General features: G+C 46.7%; 1 long non-coding RNA gene across 5 annotated transcripts; it reads right to left on the minus strand.

The window, feature by feature from the left end:
* Nucleotides 1-3,284: 3,284 nt before the first annotated feature.
* LOC114670502 (uncharacterized) lies at nt 3,285-21,739 on the minus strand. Of its 5 annotated transcripts, XR_013400042.1 has the most exons (5): nt 21,463-21,739; nt 20,386-20,526; nt 17,265-17,493; nt 9,163-9,286; nt 3,285-3,977 (listed from the first exon to the last, which is right to left on the minus strand). It is a non-coding gene; the product is annotated as an uncharacterized LOC114670502 (long non-coding RNA). The 5 variants fall into 5 exon arrangements; XR_003720164.2 differs by lacking the exon at nt 17,265-17,493; XR_013400041.1 differs by lacking the exons at nt 3,285-3,977; nt 9,163-9,286 and adding an exon at nt 15,552-15,640.
* Between the last annotated feature and the right edge of the window lie 284 nt (nt 21,740-22,023).

Below are 22,023 nucleotides of genomic sequence, written 5' to 3' on the forward strand. Positions count from 1 at the left end.
GCCTGCTTCTTCAAAAGACAGAAGAGAAAATGCTGCTGGCGAGCTAAGGGACTTCAAAGATGGTTTTGTCATGTGTTCTATGAGTCAGGAGGCTAAGTTTTTGAGAGGAGGAGAGATTTTTTTCAAGGACACACACAGTTAATTGGTGACAGGACTCCAGTGTCCACTTAGCTAGGCTCCTTGCTCCTGTTCTGTCCAGGGCCCTTAGTTCTTTCAGGCTGTTCCACCCAGTAGGCCTCCTCGTTCTCAAGGTGACAGCACGGGGAGATCCCCTGGAGAAAAAAATGACCTTGACATCCATGGTCTGTGAGTCCGGAGAAGGTTGCATTCTATAGCACCCTCCTGGAGATTTACAGAGCATGTTGGCAGATTAAAGGTTCTGGATAGTCCTGCAATAAAGAAAACTACTTAAAAAAAAATTCCTGGCTGGGCATGGTGGCTCACACCTGTAATCCCAGCACTTTGGGAGGCTGAGGCGGGTGGATCACTTGAGGTCAGGAGTTCAAGACCAGCCTGGCCAACATGGTGAAACCCCATCTCTACTAAAAAAATACAAAAAAATTAGCCAGGTGTGGTGATACGCGCCTGTAATCCCAGTGACTCGGGAGGCTACGGCAGGAGAATCACTTGAACCGAGGAGGCAGAGGTGACAGTGAGCTGAGATCACACGACTGCACTCCAGCCTGGTCTTGCTCTGTCACAAAAACAAAAACAAATTCCTCCCAGGTCAGGTATGGTGGCTCATACCCATAACCCCAGCACTTTGGAAGGCCGAGGCGAGTAGATAGCATGAGCCCAGGAGTTACAGTGAGGTATGAGTGCCCCACTGCACTCCATCCTGGATGACAGAGCACGATCCTGTCTCTATGTAAAAAAATAAATAAAAAATCCCCCGAATAGAAGCTCTGGAATCAGCTTGCTGGCTTCCAACCCTTGTTCTTCCACCTCCTAGCTAGATGGCCTTGGGAAAATCACTCAGTCTCAGCTTCATTTTCTGTAAAGTGAGGATATTAATAGTACTCACCTCATAGTGTTGTCATGAAAATTAGTGTCACGAGGCTACAACCACTTATCAGATATCAGAGTTTCAAAATTTACACTAAGTGGGTTCAATAAGATTATGTATAACTTCAGGTCAGGTCAGGATTTCCTTCCGACTAAGTGTTGGCACCAGACTTTTGAGAAATAGTTCATTTCATAGCTTTTTTGTTGTGTTTTGTTTTTCAGAGACGTTTCTAGTTGTCATTATAGGCTTTTTTTTTTAAATTCCTGATGCCTATCTTCCTCTTTTTTTATTTTAGAATTGTGGATAAAGGAATGAGGACTTATAATGAAGATAATAGTTAATATTTATTGAGCTTTTTTTTTTTTTTTTGTGACAGAGTCTCGCTCTGTCGCCCAGGCTGGAGTGCAGTTGCGCAATCTCGGCTCACTGCAAGCTCCACCTCCCGGGTTCAAGCCATTCTCCTGCCTCAGCCTCCCTAGTAGCTGGGACTACAGGCGCCCGCCACCACGCCCTGCTAATTTTTTGTATTTTTAGTAGAGACAGGGTTTCACCGTGTTAGCCAGGATGGTCTCAATCTCCTGACCTCGTGATCTACCCACCTCGGCCTCCCAAAGTGCTAGGATTACAGGCGTGAGCAACTGCGCCTGGCCTATTGAGCATTTTTGTGAAACCTGGCAATGTTCCAAGTGCCTCACATCAATTAACTTACTGAATCCACAGAGCAACTCCACATGACAGATAGTGTGGTAAACCCTATCGGGCAAATGAGCAAATTGAGGCATAGGGGGACTAAGCAACTCACTCAAGCAACAGAGCTGGGATTAAATGATACAATGTATATGAATTGTTTATCACAATGCCTAGCACATAATCAACAATCCATATAAACATTAGCTATTATCCTCATTAATTATGGGAGAATCATGATTAATCTTTTTTATTTTTTATGTTTTTCAGACAGGATCTTGCTCTGTCACCAGGCTGGAGTACAATGGTACAATTATGGCTCACTGCAGCCTCAATCTCTTGGGCTCAAGCAATCCTCCTAGCTCAGTCCCCAAGCAGCTGGGACTATAGGTGTGTGCCACCACACTCAGTTAATTTTAAAAATCTTTGTAGAGATGAAGTTTTGCCATATTGCTCAGGCTGGTCTTGAACTCCTAGGCTCAAGCAATCCTCCCAGCCTCGGCCTCCCAAAGTATTGGGATTACAAGTGTGAGCCACCACGTCTGTCCTTGACTAACTTTTATCTTCTTTGCACCCATGTACAATTTCTAATTTTACTATAATAAAAATATTCTAGGCTGTGTGTGGTAACTCATGCCTGTAATCCCAGCACTTTCGGAGGCCGAGGTGGGCAGATCACTTGAGGTCAGGAGTTCAAGACCAGGCTGGCCAACATAACAAAACCCCATCTCTACTAAAAATACAAAAATTAGCCAGGCATGGTGGCACGTGCCTCTAGTTACAGCTACTTGGGAGGCTGAGGCATGGGGAGGCAGAAGTTGCAATGAGCTGAGATCATGCCACTGCACTCCTGGTGATGGAATAAGACTCTGTCTCAAAAAAAAAAAAAAAAAAAATGTGGGGGAAAATGTTTTTCTTTTTTTTTTTTTTTTTTTTTTTTTGAGACGGAGTCTCGCTCTGTCGCCCAGGCTGGAGTGCAGTGGCGCGATCTCGGCTCACTGCAAGCTCCGCCTCCCGGGTTCACGCCATTCTCCTGCCTCAGCCTCCCGAGTAGCTGGGACTACAGGCGCCCACAACCGCGCCCGGCTAATTTTTTGTATTTTTAGTAGAGACGGGGTTTCACCATGTTGGTCAGGCTGGTCTCGATCTCCTGACCTTGTGATCCGCCCGCCTCGGCCTCCCAAAGTGCTGGGATTACAGGCGTGAGCCACCGCGCCCGGCAATGTTTTTCAATAAATGAGACAATTTCTGAGTTGAGCCTAATATCTCAACCTCTCTCAGTCTCTCTTCTCACTCTGTCAGGTCTGATGCTGGTCTGGGCAGAAATGGATTTGTCACCTCAAAGTTGACTTCCTTGGGCACAACTAGGCCAGACACTGGGTACCGTGTGGTGGCCCTGGAGGGGTACAGCTTCAAGAAAGAACTTGCCATTCCCCTGCAAAGAATGCAGTTAGCCAACAGCCTTCAGCCTCAGCACATTTGAGATCTGCCTTAACTTTCAAGCCAAGGCCAGCTCTTCCTGAGCAGGCTCCAGCCAAGAAACTGCACGGGGGGACTAGGACCTGACCAGTTCTGCCCAACATGGGACTCCCCTAACAAATAGTCTTTGTTCTGGAGCTCCCAGCTGAGTTGACAAAGCCTTCGTCAGCCCTGCATTGCTGTCTGAGGCTCCCCTGCTCAGTGCTGCTTTCACCCACTTTTGTCTTTCACAGGCATGCCACTCCTCCCTCTTGTCCTCCTAGCTCCATTTTACCATCTGCTTCCCAGAGGTCTGGAACTGACATGCTGCCTTTACTACCCCGCAACCATTCTCACCCCACCTCCACATATGCCTGCCCAAATAATCTTGATTTTGGGCTCAGCATTGGATTGAAATCCCTTCATCTTTGGAGAGTGGGTTGCTCTCCAGTCCCCGCAGATAAATCATGATCTGTCTTAAGGAGACCCAGTAAATCTATTCTGTTCTACAGGGATTGGTCCAGGATGGGTGCCTGGCCCACCTTTTAGCCCATAAGAGGTCAGGGGAAATCTGGGCTTCACTTTATTGATAACATAGACCTTCACGTGGTTAAAGCCTTCTGCCCTGCCCCTTCCCTCCCATTTTGATCAGTGTCCTGTGATCAAATGATGTGAGGCACTGCAGCAGCTGTTTTGGGCAATGAGTTTGAGGACAAAAGCCAACTGCTGGAGATGACAGAGCAGAAAGATGAGAAGAATCTGAGTCCTGGAGAACACCCCCGAGCCGCTGCAATGACTCTGAAGCCGCTGACCTCCACATGTTTTGCTGTAAGAAAAAGATTGCATTTCTTCTTTGCTGAAGTCACCAAGAGTCAGGCATGCTGTGACTGGCCGCTGAAAATATAACACACGCAATCACATTCCCCATGCTCTATTCTCCAGATTACCTTCAAACCCCTGAAGGTATGGGACTCAGAATTCTTGTTGAGGTATGTGGACTTTTCCTGGAAGGGAAATGTTCAAAACGTCCTCTCAGCCCCAGGCACAGTGGCTCACACTGTGGATCACAAAAGGACTTTTAAGGACTCACAGGATTACAAAATCCTATAATCCCAGCACTTTGGTAGGCTGAAGTGGGCAGGTCACCTGAGATCAGGAGTTCAAGACCAGCCTGGCCAACATGGTGAAATCCTGTCTCTACTAAAATTACAAAAATTAGCCGGGCACAGTGGCACATGCCTGAAATTCCAGCTACTCGGGAGGCTGAGGCAGGAGAATCACTTGAACCCGGGAGGTGGAGGTTGCAGTGAGCTAAGATCACACCACTGCACTCCAGCCTGGGCAACAGAGTGAGACTGCCTCTCTCTCTCTCTCTCTCTCTCTCTCTCTCTCTCTCTCTCTCTCACACACACACACACACACACACACACACACACACACACACAATTCTCTCATTTCCAACTTGCCAACACCTATGATAATGTAAACCAAAAATGAAATTCTAAGCCCCTCAACTGACTGACTGAATCCCCATCTTCACCAAGGGGATCCCAAAGAAAACCTGAAAAGCTAGTTCAGGCCATGATGGGAAGGAAAGTCGGATATGTCTCTTCACCTCTTCATATCATCCTCCCTTTGGAGTTTAGGCACAACTGACCAGCATTCACATTAAATTACAGATCATCATAAGGTAAGCATGGTGGCTCATGCCTGTAATCCCAGCACTTTGGGAGGCTGAGGCGGGCGGATCACTTGAGCTCAGGAGTTTGAGACCAGTCTGGCCAACATGGTGAAACCCCTTCTCTACCAAAAATACAAAAATTAGCCAGGCATGGTGGCAGGCACCTGTAATCTCAGCTACTGCGGAGGCTGAGGCAGGAGAATTGCTTGAACCTGGGAGGTGGAGGTTGCAGTGAACTGAGATCACTCCACTGCAATATACCTTGGGTGACAGAGCGAGACTCTGTCTCAAAACAAAACAAAACTAAAACCCAGATCATCAGACAGACAAAACAGACTCTTTGTGCAATAAGATACCAAATTCCAACCTGACCCTGGTATGGCATCACAGTGACAGATAACAGGCCCTAAAGGAAGTCAAAGTATTTTACCCCAAGATGTATTTATTTGGCATATTTTGGAGTGACCCTGGAAAGCCCACTCTTTGCCTTCTGTAGCGAATCCCCTTCCCGTTCCAGGTCTTTTCCTGATCCAGGAGAGAATTAAACTAGGAGTTTGACACCTTTTAAGGTCCAATAAGAGACATATACCATCTATCCTGTCTGAAGCCGGGTGCTTAGAGGCTTCATCTACATAAACAAGAACCTTGGCTTCCACAACTCTCTTATCTTAACTCAAGCATTTCTTTTCTTATTCTTTCTTTTTTTTTTTTTTTTGAGTTGGAGTCTCACCCTATCACCTAGGCTGGAGTGCAGGGGTGTGATCTCAGCTAACTGCAACCTCTGCCTCCCAGGCTCAAAGGGTCCTCCCAACTCCACCTCCTGAGAGCTGGGAGCACAGGTGCATACCACCATGCTGAGCTAATTTTTGGTAGAGTCAGGGGTCTCTTCCTGTTGCCCAGTCTGGTCTGGAACTCCTAGGCTCAAGCGATCCACCCGCCTTGGCCTCCCAAAGTGCTAGGATTACAGGCTGAGCCACCGCACCCAGCCTCAAACATTTCTTTATGCTGACTTCAACTCCTCGGGCAATGCTTCACTCTTTCAATCAACTGCCAATCAGGACATCTTCGAATCCACCTATGACCTGGAAGTCCTTCTGCTTCCATCTTTGAGATGTCTTGCCTTTTGAGGCTGAACCAATGTATACATTACATGTATTGCTTTTATGTCTTGTGACTTCTGTCTCTCTAAAATGTATAAAACCAAACTGTAACCTGACCATCTTGTGCACATGTCCTCAGGACCCCCTGAGACTGTGTCACGGGCCATGATCACTCATATTTGGGTCAGAATAAACTTCTTCAAATATTTTATGGAGTTTGACTTTTTTTCATCAAGAATACTTACCTGTCCCTTGCTTCAAACCCTCCCATGGCTCCCCAGTACTTTTTTAGGTTTTTTTTTAAGATGGAGTTTTGCTCTTTTTGTCCAGGCTGTAGTGTAGTGGTGCGATCTCCGCTCACTGCAACCTCCACCTGCTGGGTTCAAGCGATTCTCCTACCTCAGCCTCCTGAGTAGCTGGGATTACAGGCACCCGCCACCATGCCCAGCTAATTTTTGTATTCTTAGTAGAGATGGGGTTTCAATATGTTGGCCAGGCTGGTCTTGAACTCCTGACCTCAGGTGATCCATCCACCTTGGCCTCCCAAAGTGCTGGGATTATAGGCATGAGCCACTGTGCCTGGCCAGTCCCCCAGTACTCTTAAGACAGAGTTTGAACTCCTCACTGATAAAGATCTGCAAGATCTGGCACCTCCTGGTCCCCTGCCATCACCCACGACCCTTCCCACTTCGTACTTGTTCCCCAGCCAGACTGAACTGTTTTTAGTTACCTAATATTATTACTAGAAAGGGGTCCTGATCCAGACCCCACGAAATAATTCTCTCACAAGAAAGAATTCAGGATGAGTCCACAAAGTAAAGCAAAAGCAAGTTTATTAACAAAGTAAAGGAATAAAGACCAGGCGCAGTGGCTCACGCCTGTAATCCCAGTACTTTGGGAGGTCGAGGCAGGGGGATCACCTGAGGTTAGGAGTTCAAGACCAGCCTGGCTAAAATGGCGAAACCCCATCTGTACTAAACATACAAAAAATTAACTGGGCCTGGTGGTGCGCCCCTGTAATCCCAGTTACTCGGGAGGCTGAGGCAGCAGAATTGCCTGAACCCAGGAGGCCAAGGTTGCAATGAGCTGAGATCGCACCACTGCACTCCAGCCTGGGCGACAGAGTGAGACTCCATCTCAAAAAAAAAAAAAAAAAAAAAAGAAAAGAAAAAAGAAAGAGAATAAAAGAATGGCTATTCCGTAGGCAGAGCAGCAGCACGGGCTGCTTGACTGAGTATATTTATGGATACTTTCTGATTATGTGCTAAACAAGGGGTGAATTTTTCATGAGTTTTCCAGGGCAGGGTTGGGGAGCTCCTGAAAGTGAGGGTGTCTCCTCTTTTTAGATCGTATAGGATAGCTTCTGGACATCGTCATGACGCTGGGGAGACTGTCTTTTCACATGTTAGTGTATGATGAGCAGTGAAGACAACCAGAGGTCACTTTTGTTGTCATCTTGGTTTGGATGGCTTTTGACCTGCTTCTTTACTACCTCTTGTTTTGTCAGCAGGGTCTTCATGACCTATGTCTTGTGATACCAATCCTGCTGGCCTCTTATCTCAACCTGTGACTAAGAATGCCTAACCTCCTGGGAATGCAGCCCAGCGGGTCTCATCCACATTTTACCCAGCCCCTATTCCAGACGGAGTCACTCTGGTTCTAACACCTCTGATAATATCCTATATTACCTCCAGACATTTGCATATGCTAATTCCTCTCCCTCTTCCCCCATTTTATGTGGCTATCTCCTCCATCCTCAGGTCCCAGCTCAAATGTTTGCTCCTCCAAGAGGCCTTCCTTGATTTCTTTTCTTTTCTTTCCTTTTCTTTTCTCTTTTTTTGAGAAGGAGTCTCACTCTGTCACCCAGGCTGGAGTTCAGTGGTGCGATCTCGGCTCACTGCAACCTCCGTCTCCTGGGTTCAAACAATTCTTCTGCCTCAGCCTCCTGAGTAGCTGAGATTACAGGCGCCCACCACCATGCCCAGATAATTTTTGTATTTTTAGTTGAGACGGGGTTTCACCATGTTTTCCAGGCTGGTTTCAAACTCCTGAGCTCAAGTGATCCACCCGCCTCGGCCTCCCAAAATGCTGGGATTACAGGCATGAGCCACCACCACCTTTCTTGATTTCTAGGCTGGATTCTGTAACCCCTTGGGGCTCCCATTGCACTTTGTGTTTTCCCTGTTGAAACACCATCAAACTGGATTATGGTTGTTTTCAGGACTGCTCTCTGCTCTTTCCTATGCTACCTCTAGCTTTTTTTTTTTTTTTTTTGAGATGTAGTCTTGCTCTGTCACCCAGGCTGGAGGGCAGTGGCACTATCTCAGCTCATTGCAACCTCCGCCTCCCAGGTTCAAGCAATTCTCCTGCCTCAGCCTCCCAAGTAGCTGGGACTACAGGCGCACACCACCATGCCGGCTAATTTTTGTATTTTTAGGAGAGACGGGGTTTCAACATGTTGGCCAGGCTGGTCTCAAACTCTTGACCTCAGGTGACCCACCTGCCTCAGCCTCCCAAAGTGCTGGGATTACAGGCGTGAGCCAATGCACCTGGCCTCTAGCTCTTTTTCCTAATTGCTGGCCTGCTTTCCAAAAGTTGGCTTAGGCCCATGACCCGGTTCTTGGCTGTAGACTCACAAAGAACTGCTTCCCAGAGACCTCTCCACCACCTCCCTTTCGCAGTTTTACTCCAGCAGCTGGATGTGTTTGGTTTCTCAATCTGACTGGTGACTCTTCTCTGATCCTCTAAACCCTTTTTTGAGACAGAGTCTTGCTCTTTCCCCTGCAAATTCCGGGTCTAGGCATTTTTCTTTCTCTTTTTTCTTTTCTTTTTTTTTTTTTTGAGATGGAGTCTTGCTCTGTTGCCCAGGCTGGAGTACAGTGGTGTGGTCTGACTCACTGCAGTCTCCGCCTCCTGGGTTCAAGTGATTCTCCCGCCTCAGCCTCCCGAGTAGCTGGGATTACAGGCATGCCCCACCATACCCAGCTAATTTTGTATTTTTAGTCCAGACGGGGTTTCTCCATGTTGGTCAGGCTCGTCTCGAACTCCTAACCTCAGGTGATCCTCCCACCTCGGCCTCCCAAAGTGCTGGGATTACAGGTGTGAGCCACTACACCCCGGGGCCTTTTTTCCTTTTAGAAGAAAATAAAAAAAGAATCTAGAGGATTGGTGAAAAATAAAAAATGACAGTAGAAATCTAGGAAGGGGTTTTAATCGTTACTTAATCCAACCTTTTTTTGTTGTTGCAGAGGGGAAACTGAAACTCAAACAGGGGTATGTAACTTGCTCACGATCATGTGGCCAAGTTGTAGAATCAGGTTGCACTCTAGCCTGGGCGATAGAGGGGGACTCCATCTAAAAAAAAAAAGGAAGAAAAGAAAGAAAAAGAAATTATTAACAATGAAAATTAAAACAAATAAAAATGTTAGAGGCCAGACTCCACAACCAGCCCACTCTCACCCTCTGTGTTGTAAATGTTTGCATGAGGCTTCAGGCAACTTTCAGACTGACAAGGAAGTTTACAGCACCCAGTTCATAGTGGGAGTATCCTAATGAATGATGAATGAGAATGCATAATCTGAATCTGATCACAAGAAAACATCAAACAAGCTCAAAAGGAGCATTATTCTTAAAAAAAAAAAAAAAAAAAAAAAAAAGATGGTGAGTGGAGAAAGAGCATTCTTCAAAAATGTCATAAAATACAAAGAAATGCTATGAAATGTTCCAGATCATAGGACACTAAAGAGACATGACAACTGAATGCAATACTTGACGCTAAACTGGATTCTGTACCGAAGGAGAAAAAATCCCTTATGACATTATAGACTCAATTAACAAAATTGGAGCCGGGCGTGGTGGCTCACACCTGTAATCTTAGCACTTTGGGAGGCTGAGGCTGGCAGATCACCTGCGCTTAGGAGTTTGAGACCAGCCCGGCCAACATGGCGAAACTCCATCTCTACTAAAAATATAAAAATTAGCCGGGTATGGTGGCAGGCACCTGTAATCCCAGCTACTCAGGAGGCTGAGGCACAAGAATTGCTTGAACCCGGGAGATTCTGTCTGGGTGGTGAAGGTTGCATGAACTGAGATCGCGCCACTGCACTCCAGCCTGGGCAACAGAGTGAGAATCTGTCTCACAAAAAAAAAAAAAAAAAAATTGGGCTGGGCACAGTGGCTCACCTGTAATCCCAGCACGTTGGGAGGCTGAGGTAGGCAGATCACGAGGTCAGGAGATCGAGACCATCCTGGCTAACACAGTGAAACCCCGTCTCTACTAAAAATACAAAAAAATTTAGCCGGGCGTGGTGGTGGGCACCTGTAGTCCCAGCTACTCGGGAGGCTGAGGCAGGAGAATGGCATGAACCTGGGAGGCAGAGCTTGCAGCGAGCCAAGATCACGCCACTGCACTGCAGCCTGGGCTACGGAGTGAGACTCCATCTCAAAAAAAAAAAAAAAAAAAAATTGGAATACAAGTGGTAGATTAAATAAACTAATTATAGTAAGATACCAGCCAGGTGTGGTGGCTCACACCTGTAATCCCAGCATTTTGGGAGGCTGAGATGTGAGGATCACCTGAACCCAGGAGTTCGAGACCAACCCGGCTAACATAGCAATAGCTCATCTTTACAAAAAATAGAAAAAAAAATTAACCGGGTTTGTTGGTGCACACCTGTGGTTTCAGCTACTCAGAGGGCTGAGATAGGAGGATCACTTGAGTCCAGGAGATCCAAGCTGCTGTGAGCTGTGATTGTGCCACTGCACTCTAGCCTGAGTGACAGAGTGAGACCGTGTCTCAGAAAAAAAGAAAAAAAAAAAGACACTATGTTGATAACTGTACTTGGGTTGTGTACGATAATAGCCCTATTTTTAGCAAATACACACAGAAGCATATAGTGGTAAGGGGTCATGATATATATAATTTACCTTCAAATGGTTCAAAAAATTATGTACACACACATATACACGTTGCAGGGGGTGGCAAGAAATGATAAAGAACATGGAATAAAGTATTTACAATAGGTGAGTTTGAGTAAAGGGCGTATAGATATTCTTTTTTTTTTTTTTGAGACGGAGTCTCGCTCTGTCGCCCAGGCTGGAGTGCAGTGGCGTGATCTCAGCTCACTGCAAGCTCTACCTCCCGGGTTTACGCCATTCTCCTGCCTCAGCCTCCCAAGTAGCTGGGACTACAGGCGCCCGCCACCTCGCCCGGCTAGTTTTTGTATTTTTTGGTAGAGACGGGGTTTCACCGTGTTAGCCAGGATGGTCTCGATCTCCTGACCTCGTGATCCGCCCGTCTTGGCCTCCCAAAGTGCTGGGATTACAGGCTTGAGCCACCACGCCCGGCCTAGATATTCTTTATCCTATTTTTATTTGTACAACTTTTCCATAAGTTTGAAATTATTGGCTGGGCATAGCGGCTCATGCCTGTAATCCCAGCACTTTGGGAGGCCAAGGCAGGAGGATCACTTGAGGTCACAAGTTCGAGACCAGCCTGGTCAACATGGTGAAACTTTGTCTCTACTAAAAATACAAAAATTAGCCAGACGTCGTGGCGCATGCCTGTAATCCCGGCTACTCAGGAGACTAAGGCACAAGCATTGCTTGAACCCAGGAGGCGGAAGCAGTGAGCCAAGATCATGCCACTGCACTCTAGCCTGGGCAACAGAGGGAGACTCCATCTCCAAAAGACAAACAAACAAACAAAAAAAACCCAGAAATTATTAACAAATGAAAATTTTAAAAAAATAAATAAAAATGTTAGAGGCTAGACTCTCCATAGCCAGCCCACTCTCACCCTCTGTATTGTAAACACTTGCATGAGGCTTCAGGCAACCTTCAGACTGACAAGGAAGTTTACAGCACCCAGCCCGTAATGGGAGTGTCCTAATGAGTGATGAAAGCTTATGGTGTGCAACAGCTCTTTCTTCTTCTTCTTTTAAATGACCTGGTCAGCAGGAAGTAGCAAGAGCTTCTTAATAGAACATTGAGGGAGCCAAGTGGGAGAGGCTCAACCAGCTTTTGAACCGGAATAGTCTCCAAGAAGTCACAACCTTTTTTGTTCTGCCCTCTTTACCTGCAGGTGGATTCATCAGGGTGCTTTGGGTTGAATGTAACTAGACTGGGTCAAGACGGCCTTAAGTGACTAGAGCACTTAGTATCACCTCAGGTAACAATACACCAATAGGTGGGCTGTTTCAGGGTTGGCTGTTTCAGCGTCTCAGTTCTGGGGTATTGGATTAGCTTGTTACTGGACAGGGGTCCCAATCCAGACCCCAAGAGAGGGTTCTTCGATCTCGTGCAAGAACAAATTCAGGGCGAGTCCGCATAGTAAAGTGAAAGCAAGTTTATTAGGAAAATAAGGGAATAAAGAAAGGCTACTCCATGGACAGAGCAGTCCTGAGAATGACTGGTTGCCCATTTTTATGGTTATTTCTTGATCATATGCTAAACAAGGGGTGGATTATTCATGCCTCTCCTTTTAGACCATATAGGGTAACTTCCTGATGTTGCCATGGCATTTGTAAACTGTCAGGGCGCTGGTGGGTGTGTAGCAGTGAGGATGACCAGAGGTCGCTCTCATCGCCATCTTGGTTTTGGTGGGTTTTAGACGGCTTCTTTACTGCAAACTGTTTTATCAGAAAGATCTTTATGACGTGTATCTTGTGCTGACCTCTTGTCTCATTCTGTGACTTAGAATGCCTAATTGCCTAAGAACATAGCCCAGTAGGTCTCAGCCTTATTTCATGCAGCCCCTACTCAGGATGGAGTTGCTCTGGTTCAAATGCCTCTAAGCTTCTGAAGGATTCCTCATGGTCTCAAAATGGCTGCTGCAACTTCAAATGTCACATTCTAGCACAGCAATGTCCAAAGGCTGGAAGAATATGTTTATGAGAGAAAAGAAGTTGGGAGGTGGGAAAGTCTCTCTCTTTTAACAGAAAGGAACATCCTTCCCAGAAACCCTCAGCAGACCTCCACCAAAGCCTCAACTGCCAGGACTGCTTCCAATGCTTGCTCCAAGACTGTCCACAGGATTTCCATGGCTGGCTCAGACCAATCGGAATTAATTTCCTGCTCCTGACGTGTTGCGTTTCATTCCAACAAAATTAGGTTCTGTTGGCAGGGGAGAAGGGGAGTGAAGTAATCAACAGAATCTCTTTTAGGACTTTATAGGTTGGTACAAAAGTAGTTGTGGTTTTTACCGTTTCTTTTTAAAAAATGGCAAAAACCACAATTACTTTTGTCCTAACCTACTATTTATTTATTTATTTATTTTCTGATACAGGGTCTCATTCCATCACCCAAGCTAGAGTATAGTGGCATGATCATAGCTCAGTGCTGCCTCGACCTCCCAGGCTCAATTGATCCTCCCACCTTAGCCTGCTGAGTAGCTGGGACTACAGGCACGTGCCACCACGCCTGGCTAACAGTGGTATTTTCTGTAGAGATGGGGTTTCGATACGTTGCTCAGACTGGTCACAAATTCCTGGGTTCAAGTGATCCTCCATCCTTGGCCTCCCAAAGTTCTGAGATTACAGGCATGAGCCACCACACCCTGCCATATGGCTTTGATGATTTCCTGAGTGGGCACCATGGATCTGTTTTTGTGATCTGGACCAAAAACCAACTTGGACTTCCCAGAGTGCTGAGATGCCCAGAGCACCGAAACATGAGAGGAAGATTTATGGCCTAGACTAGACTATACTGGACACCAATTTCTTTGGGAAACTTCCCCTCCCTCGCTTCCACTCCCTGCAGTTCAGGTGAGGCTGTTTCTACCCCTTGGTTCCACCAATAAGCATGTGACCAGGCCTGGACAATCAAAGCATTGCCTTCTTTGAGTGACAATGATTGGTTCAGAGACGCACCATGACTTGTGTTCGTCCAATCAGAGTGGATGCTGCAACTTCAGCAGCATTTCCAGGAAGTGACCTCCTTTCCCACCACACTCATACCTGGCAGGATGCAGGCCTGGAGCTAGTGGTTGCCAGCTTGCTATCAAGTAGAGACTAAGACTGGAGCCAACTCACTGAAGAGCAAAGCCAAGAGATGGCGAGAGACTATGTCTGGTAACCTCATTTGAGTTCCTGAATCCAGCCAGGTCTGAAGCCAGTACTTTTCAGTTACTTACTCCAGTACTTTTCAGTTACTTAAGCCAATAAATTGCTTTTTGCATATAAATCAGTTTCAAATGGGGCTTCTGTCATTTACAAATAAAAGAATGCTAGGCTGGGCACAGTGGCTCATGCCTATAATCCCAGCACTTTGAGAGACCAAGGTGGGAGGACTGTTTGAGCTCAGGAGTTTGAGACCAGCAACATAGCGGGACCCCCATCTCTATCTAAAAAAGAAAAAAAAAAGTATACATACAAATAAAAGAATCCCAAGTTTCTCAGTGTTTTGAGAAATATGTTTGAAATACAAATTGAAAACATGTTTGAAAGACAAATTCCCAGGTGACTGAGACACCTGTCCTGGGACCTGAACCTCCACCTTTGGAACAAGCTCCTCCAGGACCCCTAACAAGTAGGTAGTCCTGCCTTTATAGTCTGAGACCCTCTGACGCAGAGTTTGGGGAAGGATGGTCTCTTAATTCTGCATGGGAGACAAAAGAGACCCAGTCCTTTCCATCACAAAGCCCCAACTACCTTCTTGGCAAAGAGTAGGGAAATGCCTTTCATTCTTTCCCAGTGACCCTGGAATTGAGTAAATGAAAGACAGTTGGTTTCCCAATCAGGTTATTCCACCACGTTGAACTTTTGGTAACTGTCCTTGCCCCATCGTGTTGCTAAAGCATTCAGGTTGAACAGTGTTCAGGAAGAACACTCAAGCAAAAACTGGTTTGCAGCCAAATCCAGAGACTGCAAACCCCAGTGGTTTCAGGGGCCAGACAGGGAGAGTAAACATGTGAAACAATAGGGAGTAGTCCTGTCTGCGGGGGACAGAAGAGTTCTCATGCCCCAGCCTAATAAATGAAAAAATTATTTACACTGCAGTGGAACCAAAGATGCACCTAAAGCCATTGGGATGTGGTTTCTCTTTTTCATCTCACTGCTCTGTGTCTGATGTGGCTTCATTCTCAGAGGATTGTGGGCTCACAAGCCAACATCCTGACAGTTTAGAAACCACAGCAGAAATGTTTCTCTTTCTCAATTGTTTCAACATCAATCCTGGATGAAACTGTTATTGGCCTTGTTTGAGTTCAGGTGGTCATCCCTGAACCATCACTGTACCTGAAAGAGGTATGGTGGTGTCGTTGGCCAGACCTGAGTCTGACGCATCCTGGAGTGGAGTTCAGGCCCACTTTAACCACATAGACTGAGAATGGGGAATGGGAAAGTAGGTTTCATGCCTTTGTTTGGGCTCCCTCAGAAGCAGACTCTGAGTTGAGGATTTGAGGTGCAAGTGGATTATTTGGAAGATGATTCCAGAAAGCACCATTAGGTGATTGAGGGAATGAAACAGAGAAAAGAAGCCTGCTGAAACAGGAAGTATTATCAAGCAAGTTACCACTGTGGACAACTGGAGCACAATCCCATCAGTGAACTCTGCCAGCCAGTGTAGAGCATCGTTTTAGTCTATTTTGTGCTGCTATAACAGAATACCACAGACTGGGCAATTTAAAACAATAGAATTTTATTTGGCTCATGGTTATGGAGGCGGGGGAGTCCAAGGGCATAGTGCTGGCATCTGGCAAGGGCCTTCGTGCTGTATCATTCATGATGGAAGGTGAAAAGGTAAGAGAAGGCAAGGGTGAGCAAGAGATTGAACTCGCAGCCTCAAGACCTTTCACAATCGGCATTAATCTGTTCTCATGAGGGCTCCATTAGGCTCCACTCTCCAGCACATTTGAATTGGGGATTAAGTTTCCAATACATGCTTTTGGGGGCACACATTCAAACCATAGCAAACATAGACTTCAGTGTTATCCCATCTTAAGGCTGAGGTAGCTGGGGTATTTATCTACCAACTCTGTCAGTCATTGTCTGACAGTTGCTACCAGGAGTGTTTTTGCCCCGAACTTCCAGCATGGAAGAGCAAAGTGGTCCCTGCTGGTCTGAGAAAGTCCTCAGACAAAGAGATGAAGCTTGGACCAGGGTGCATTGAAGGTTAGGACAATGGCCAGGGCACCAATAGCCTTTGCTTCATTGTCTGAAGGAAAATTGGGGTGCTAGGATCAGAAGAAGGCACTGATGTTGTACAGGTCAAACCAACATACGTTCATCCAAGGAGTGAACTGGTTGGCCCACTCACTGTCTGACTCCATTAACCAAGCAGTGGCGGGGAAGGGTATACTCTGTTGCTTTAAGGAACTGGCATGGAAGCTGCACTTGTCACTTTTGTTCACATCTCATAGGCCAGGATGTGATCAAATGGCCATATCTATATGTGGGGAAATGTAGCTTTTGACTGTCCAGCCAAATCTCAGGGATTATGGCTGGGTGTGGTGGCTCACTCCTGTAATCCCAGCACTTTGAGAGGCTGAGGTGGGAGGATTGCTTGAGCCTAGGGGTTTGAGACCACCCTGGGCAGCAAAATGAGACTCTTGCCTTTACAAAAAAACAAAAAAACAATGTTTAAACTACCTGGGCATGTTGGCACATGCCTGTAGTGCTGGCTACTTGGGAGGCTGAGGCAAGGGAATTGCTTAGGCTCAAGAGTTCGAGGCTGCAATGAACTATAATCATGCCCCTGCACTCTGGCCTGGGTGACAGAGTGAGACCCTGTCTCAAAAAAAAAAAAAAAAAAAAAAAATTACAGGGATTCTGCTACTTAAAGAAGGGGAAGGAAGGGCCAAATGTTTTTTCCTGCCAGACTTTGTGTTTATATTTCAGAAGGAATGCCTTCCCAGTGGACTTCAACCTACATCTCATTATCCTGAACCGTGTCTCACTGCCTCCACTGGAGAACCAAGTATTTAGCTTCCTGGTCTCTCTAATAGAAGAAGGCAAGGGGAAGGGGATTGGGAGTGGGCAGTTTGGGCAGGATGATCAATGATCCTAGTTTGCCTGGGACTAAGGATATTCTGGAGACATGGGATTTTCAGTGGTAAAACCAACCTCCAGGATCTGCAGCCATACCCCATGTGGCTTGAGACCTCAACTCCAGTTGGAGAGATGTTATCCTCTCTGTCACCTCCTCCTCCTAACAACCTTCTCTTTCTCTTCACCACTTCCTCTTCAACTGAAAGGTGGCCAGGTCCTCTGCTATGCCCTACATCCACTTACACTCTGTCCTCATGGTTGGACCTCCTTGGCCCTCAACTCTGCCCTGACTTCTGGAAACTTCAGTGGTGCCAGAGCCTCTGTCCAGCTCTCAGCATCTCCCTCACCTCCGCCATCTTGTTTCCAGTCATCTTGGGTCCTTGGAGTCCAGAGTTTGCAGAAGTGGAAATGGAGAAGCTGGAGAGAGAAGGTACTTGCTGATCTCACTGAAACAGTCAGGACTCAAGCTCTCAGCCCAAGGCTCTTCGCTCTGCACTCCTCAAAATCTTTGGTGCCTGTTGTTCAACTAGCTTGACATTTCTCCACCTCCGAGGTAATGACCTCCCTCCAAGATGCCTGCAGTCAGAGGGCAGGAAGCGTGGCACATAATGGGGCCTCAAGAAACACTGCAAAATACCACTAGGACCCCCTTCTGGCTCTCAAATGATCTCGGGGACAACTCGGCCTATCCAAACAGAAAGAATTCAGGATTATTTCCCTCCCAAAACCTGTTCCCTTACCACCTCCTGAGCGGTAGGGGTGGTTTGGACCCCAATAATGACATTTTTATATAACTTGGAGTTTATTATTTTTTCTTTCTTTCTTTCTTTCTTTTTTTTTTAAGACAGAGTCTTGCTTTGTCACCCAGGCTGGAGTGCAGTGGCACGATCTCGGCTCAATGAAACCTCCACCTCCCAGGTTCAAGCAATTTTTGTGCCTCAGCTTCCTGAGTAGCTGGGACTACAGGCATGTGCCACTGGGCTGGGCTAATTTTTGTATTTTTAGTAGAGACAGGATTTCGCCATATAATTTGGAGTTTCACAACACCAGCACTATTTACATTTTGGGTCAAATAATTCTTGAATGGGGATGGGGGTGCGGGCTGTCCTGTTCACTATAGGAGGTTTAGGGGCAGGCCTGACCTCCACTCACTAGATGCCCAGAGAACCCTCCTCCCCAATGATGTCAGTGCCTCCAGACATTGCTAAATGTCCACTGGGAGACAAAAATCACTCCTGAACCACTGATCTAGACAGTCAGTATTTTCTTAATATAAAAAGTGGGGCCAGGCGCAGTGGCTCACAAAGTGCTGTAATCCCAGCACTTTGGGAGGCCGAGGCGGGCGGATCACGAGGTCAGGAGATCGAGATCATCCTGGCTAACACGGTGAAACCCCGTCTCTACTAAAAATACAAAAAAAATTTAGCCGGGTGTGGTGGCAGACTCCTCGCGTGAACCCAGAAGGCAGAGGTTGCAGTGAGCCAAGATCACGCCACTGTACTCCAGCCTGGGTGACAGAGCGAGACTCTGTCTCAAAAAAAAAAAAAAAAAAAAAAAGGGAGGGGAGCAACAAGCAACTTCAGAAAACGATGTCCCTTTCATTGAGTGATTGAGTGCCACCTTCTGTGGAAAAACCTCAAGCTCACTATTCAAGTGCAGCTTGGAACGAAGGCCCTGGCAAACCCTGCCATTCAGCTGGCTTCTCTCAGTGGGTCACACTCAGAGATTTCTGGCGCCACTGCCACTCTCCCCACCCCCTCTCATGCAGAACAATGGGACTCTCTCTGCCTCTGACCTTCTTCACACCCAGCACTTTACTCCATTTTCCTGGACCTTTATGTTGTGGGCAACTTTGTTTGTGCTAAGTCAACAGAAAATGCTTCTTGGTCCCTACCCTCCCTGAGAGCACATGGTGCATTAATAAGTTTAACCCAGAGTTTCCCAGCCTTGGTGCTACTGACATTTTGGGCTGGCTCATTCTTTGCTTGGGGGGCTGTCTTGTGTGTTGTCTGATGTGTAGCAACATCCCTGGCCTCCACTCACAGATGCCAGGGGCAACACCACACCTGGTTGTAACCAAAACTTTTTCCAGACATTGTCAAATATTCTCTGGGGAAAAAAAATCACCCTCAGTCGAGAACCATTGTCAACTCCTAGTAGGAACCACTGAGGTTAGTAATACTATTATTTTATTTATTTATTTATTTATTGAGAGAGAGTCTTGCTCTGGTATCCAGGCTGCACTGCAGTGGCACTATCTTGGCTCACTGCAAGTTCTACCTGTCAGGTTCAAGCGATTCTCCTGCCTCATCCTCCCAAGTAGCTGGAGTTACAGACAGCTGCCACCACGCCCAGCTAATTTTTTGTATTTTTAGTACAGACAAGGCATCACCATGTTTCTCCGGCTGGTCTCAAAATTCTGACCTCAAGTGATCTACCTGCCTCGGCCTCCCAAAGTGTTAGGATTACAGGTGTGAGCCACTGTGTCCAACCATATTATTATTACTTTAGAGATGAGGAAATCAGGATTCTAGAAGTGTGATGACTTGTTCAGGTGTATGGGGCAAAGTGAGGAACTGGAATTTCTCCCATGCCAGTGATTTTCTTTTCTTTTCTTTTCTTTTCTTTTTTTTTTGAGACGGAGTTTTGCTCTTGTTGCCTAGGCTGGAGTGCAGTGGCATGATCTCGGCTCACTGCAACCTCAGCCTCCCGGGTTCAAGCAATTCTCCTGCCTCAGCCTCCCGAGTAGCTGGAATTACAGGTGCCTGGCACCACACCCAGCTAATTTTTTGTATTTTTAGTAGAGACAGGGTTTCACAATGTTGACCAGGCATGTCTGGCACTCCTGACCTCAGGTGATCCACCCGCCTTGGCCTCTCAAAGTGCTGGGATTACAGGCATGAGTCACCGCGCCTGGCCTAACCCGGTGATTTTCAAATTCACTGGCAGATAAACGTCACTGGGGCCTTTGCTAACAGAGGCCTGGCCCCATGCCAGACCCACCGCATCAGAACCTTTAGGAAAGGGACCAGGGGTTCTGTATTCCCTACAAGATCCCTTTCCTGACAACCTGCAAGCATCAATATTTCACAGCCAATATCCTCTGTTTTTACAGCTTTTCTCACATGAACCCCCACTGTTTATTTTTTACTTTTTGTTGTTGTTGTTATAAATGAGACAGGGTCTCATTATGTTGCCCAGGTTGGTCTCCAACTCCTGAGCTCAAGTGATCCTCTCACCTTGGCCTCCCAAAGTACTGGGATTATAGGTGTGAGCCACTGTGTCTGGTCTTTTAACTATTTTTAGAGTTAGGGTGCACTGGCTATTCGTAGGAGTGATCATGGCACACCACAGCCTTAAACTCCTGGCCTTAGCCTCAGAAGCTGGGACTACAGACATGCTCAGGATGTTCAGCTTGCCATTCCCACTTCAGAGAAGAAACTGAAGCACAAAGAGATTGTGACTTACCTGAAGCCATATAGAAAGTGAGAATAGGCCGGGTGCAGTGGCTCAAGCCTGTAATCCCAGCAGTTTGGGAGGTTGAGGTGGGAGGATCACTTGAGCCCAGGAGTCGGAGCCCAGCCCGGGCAACACGGCAAAACTCCGTCTCTACAAAAAATACAAAAATTAGTCAGGTATGGTGGCACTCACCTGCAGTCCCAGCTATGTGGGAGGCTGAGGTGGGAGGATTGCTTGAGCATGGGAGGTCAAGGCTGCAGTAAGCCATTATTGTACCAGTGCATTCGAACCTAGGTGACAGAGCGAGACCATCTCAAAAAAAAAAAAGAAAAAAAAAAAGAGGCCAGGCAAGGTGGCTTAGGCCTGTAATCCCAGCACTTTAGGAGGCTGAGGCAGGCGGATTGCCTGAGGTCAGGAGTTTGAGACCAGCCTGGCCAACATAGTGAAACCCCGTCGCTACTAAAAATACAAAAATTAGCCAGGAGCGGTGGTGCATGCCTGTAACCCCAGCTACTCAGGAGGCTGAGGCAGGAGAATCGCTTGAACCCGGGAGGCGGAGGTTACAGTGAGCCGAGATTGGACCACTGCCCTCCAGCCTGGGTGACAGGGTGAGACTGTGTCTCCAAAACAAAAAAGTGAGAAGAAAAATAAATAAAATTTAAAATAACAAAAAATAAGAAACAGAAACACACACACACACACACACACACACACACACACGCAAAACCAAACAAAAGAAAACTAGAAAGGGAAAAAATGAAACAAACAAAAATAAACCAGAAAAAGAAAATGAGAAGAATGTAGAATGTCATCTTGTGCCTAGGCCATCCCTCCAGGAAGATGTCTTGGAGCTGGGATTCTCGTAGATAAACAAGATGTACACATTTTCCTGTGTGCTTGCAGCTACACACACACACTCGTGCATGCATTTGGACACACAAACACTGGGGCCGGAGAGAGGCCCAGCCTCCCCTTAGTCACATTGTTGTCCAATGTCCCCCACCCCCAACTGGGGTTCTGTAAGTAAAAAAGAAGGAACAGGATGAGTATTCAACAGGCAACCTTTAGATTTTCCATGGACCTCACCTCATTTGATAGACAGAAAAGTTTATACAGCAAGTTCATTGGCAGGACTAGACTTTCTGGGCCAGCAGACTCCACACCACCTGTTACAACTGGAGATTGAGTGCCTGCCGGAAGCTGTTTCCTGGGGAACTGCAGCCAGCTGCTGACTGCCCAGGAGCTCTTTATCCCTCACCAACCCACCTTCCTGGGATCTACCCAGGACCTGCCTGCTCGAGTAACAGGATGCGACCCTATGTCCCCTGGGCACTTACTGCCCATTGAAAGTCCTTGTGAGTCATTCTCCAAGTTTCCAAGGAAAAAAAAAACTCCTAGATAGGGGCCTATCCCAGAAATAAATAAAACGTTGGCCCAGGGCCCAGACTTTCAGAGAAATCAGCTGGCCCGCTTGTGGGTGGGAGGTGGCGAGGGGGGTCACCTTGAACCGAGGTCTCTCTGGACAGAACTGTTTTCTTATTCAATCATTCATTCATCATCTATTTATAGACATGACATTTATTCATGCATTCAGCTAATATTTATTAGAGGGGCAAAATACCTCTCACTTCTAACCCACACATTTTT

The sequence above is a fragment of the Macaca mulatta genome, chromosome 10, assembly GCF_049350105.2.
Source record: "Macaca mulatta isolate MMU2019108-1 chromosome 10, T2T-MMU8v2.0, whole genome shotgun sequence".
NCBI classification, from domain to species: domain Eukaryota; kingdom Metazoa; phylum Chordata; class Mammalia; order Primates; family Cercopithecidae; genus Macaca; species Macaca mulatta.